At 41.0% G+C, this 2605-nt stretch overlaps 1 non-coding gene across 1 annotated transcript; it reads left to right on the top strand.

Moving 5' to 3' along the window:
• Positions 1-1464: 1464 nt before the first annotated feature.
• Positions 1465-1594, top strand: LOC114612714. Its single transcript, XR_003710074.1, has one exon. It is a non-coding gene; the product is annotated as a small nucleolar RNA SNORA17 (small nucleolar RNA).
• The last annotated feature ends 1011 nt before the right edge of the window (positions 1595-2605 follow it).

Here is a 2605-nt window from a genome sequence, read left to right as displayed (position 1 = left end):
GATGCTATTATTAGGTCTCTGTGATTGTTTAGGTCATCAATCTCTGGCAAGGAGCTTTCAGAATGCTTGATGATATTGCAAGCATCAAGCTGTGTTGCATTAAGAAGTGATGAATCTCTTTCCAGGTAAAGCTTTGGCCTTTGGCTATCATAATGTATCACCATTTTGTTTACAAATGGGTATTCACTCTGTTAAATGGTAACGGAGTGCATGAGATCTGGCTAACAGGGAATGTTGATACTAGCTAGTGTCAGAACAAACAGGACAATCAAAAGTCTGAGGGAAATGGCCACAATCACTTGTAAAATGAATAAATTTAGTAAACTGAAATCCCTGTGGCCTAGGCATTCAAGTGATTAAAATATTATCTTAAAGAGCTTGCTAAACACAAGAGCTTGCTAAACACTAACATGCTTTACGTATGTAAATTGATTTTTTTCCTTTGTGGCAAATCAAAACCAGTGCTTCATGCCTGCACAATATGTGTTCTACCTTGAGTGACACCAGAGAGCAAATATCTCATTTTAAAACTTCAATTCACCTTTCAAAATGGTTTCCAGGGTTTTACCTAGCCCAAAATTTACAACATTATACATATATCTGATATTTTACAGATTCCACATGAATCTCTTTCAAACCTTTGTGTTCGATTCATCAGGCCATCAGCTATTTAATATCCTGGTTATTATAGTTGAAACAAACATCTTTTCTTTTCTAGGGAAGATAAACACTCAATGGAAATGACTTGATTTCCTCTTTTGCTGATTATTAAAAGGAAATTTATGCTACTTTTATGCATCATTAAAAATAATCGAAGATGACATTTTACACTTCTGGAGAAAGAAAATTGCTTGCCGTCACTTTTGATACAGCTTTCGTGATTCTGCCTTGAATTTATTTTTCTCTATAACAGAAACATTTTTTTATATTTGTATAATAAATATGGTTAAAATATCCTCTCGTTACAGAAAAATGTTGAAAACTTCAGAGTCTGTAGAAACAATACCATTACCACAACAGAAAAATGTTGTCAAATCTTTAACAATTTGACCCATTCATATATTTCAAAGAAAGAAACATGACAGAAGAAACTACAAAATCTTGTCTGTCTTCATCTGTCTGCCCTTTCTTCATTCACTCTTGTTAACTAGACTATTTATTAATTTCATTTTATGTTTATACTCATATTGATGTATGATTTATCCTTAAATATGTTGTAGTTTTTATATTGTAATGTCTATACATATGTCCATGTGTAATACATACCACTACATAACTTGCTTTATTTCTCAGTATTCTACTGAATTTTTCTTCTGTATTACATGGATGTTTTATGTAATACGTGTATATAATTATGTATTTAATTTCTTTTGTCTTAAATATCAGCCTTCATATTTTGACCATTTTTGAACCGTGACTAAAAAATTTTTTTTTCCTACATGGTTTTCTTAAAGACATTCCATATCTGCCCCTAGAGGCATTACAGGTGTGACTACTGAGTCACGTGTGTCAGTAGGTGGCAGAGAGGAAAGAGGCTATGTCTGCATTCAGTGTTCTAACCTATGAACATCTGAATGATTAGTGGCCTAACATACCCTGAAAAATATGCAAGCTGGAGATGACCACCAGACTGGTAGGAAGGGTCCTGGACAGGGAGCTAGCCTGACATGATCACGAGTCTGGCCTGGATGGGTTCCCAGGTTAGGGACCAGAAAAACCCTGCCTGGAATCCCAGGCACTGGGAAGGAGTGAGAGAAGATCCTTGGACAACTGGGTAGGCCAAGTGAAGAGTGAGTCTAAGGTGATCACCAGACTGGCACCATGGGGTCCAGACAGGGAGCTAGCCTGAGATGACCGCCAGTTCGGTGCTACCCCTGCCAGGCCTGTGGGTGCAGACATGCCAGAAGTTACTTTTGTTTTTTACTGTGCCATAATGCATTAGCATGGCATAGAACTCCTGAGACCACTCCTGAGATAACCTGAGACACAAAGAGACCCTGGGAACCATTAAGAGGAGCAAGTCAGTGGTGGAGAAATGGAAGAGAAAGAGGAACAGAAGGATGTGTGCACAATGAAGAAAGGCAGAGCTGGAGACTTGAGGGTAGTGAGGAACAGCCTGATGTGAGTAGCTGTGACGCCACCTGAGAACATGATGGGGTTCTGGCCAGTGCTGCCACTAGGGACCATGTCTGTGTCCTTGGCACTGCAGCAGCAGGGATCTGTTACCACCACAGGCCAGGGGAAGGTCCCTGGTCTGGTCCCTGGTTTGCCTCTTGGGGACATGTTGATGTCTTAGGGTTGGGCAAAACCTTCCATCTCTCACACTTGGGCATCATGGGCAAGCTGGCCCTGAAGGCATGAAAGCAAGAGAGTTGACCATATCCATAGCCAGCTGTAGTACTTGGGGAAAGTGGGCCCACACATTGCAGGAGATACAGGTAAGCTGGCCAGAAGATACGAGCATGGGGAGCATGGGAGAGCTAGCCCTTCCACTTGTCTCTAGGTGACACGGATGACGAAGTGATACCCTCCTCCCTGCTTCACCCTTGACCTCTTACAGCAGGTGGGAGAGCTAGCCCTGGGGTCCTGAGAGCAAGGGAACTGG

The sequence above is a fragment of the Grammomys surdaster genome, unplaced genomic scaffold (assembly GCF_004785775.1).
Source record: "Grammomys surdaster isolate TR1022 unplaced genomic scaffold, NIH_TR_1.0 126178, whole genome shotgun sequence".
NCBI lineage: Eukaryota > Metazoa > Chordata > Mammalia > Rodentia > Muridae > Grammomys > Grammomys surdaster.
Note: the sequence above shows the minus strand (reverse complement) of the source record. Positions and strands in the feature narration are given on the sequence as shown.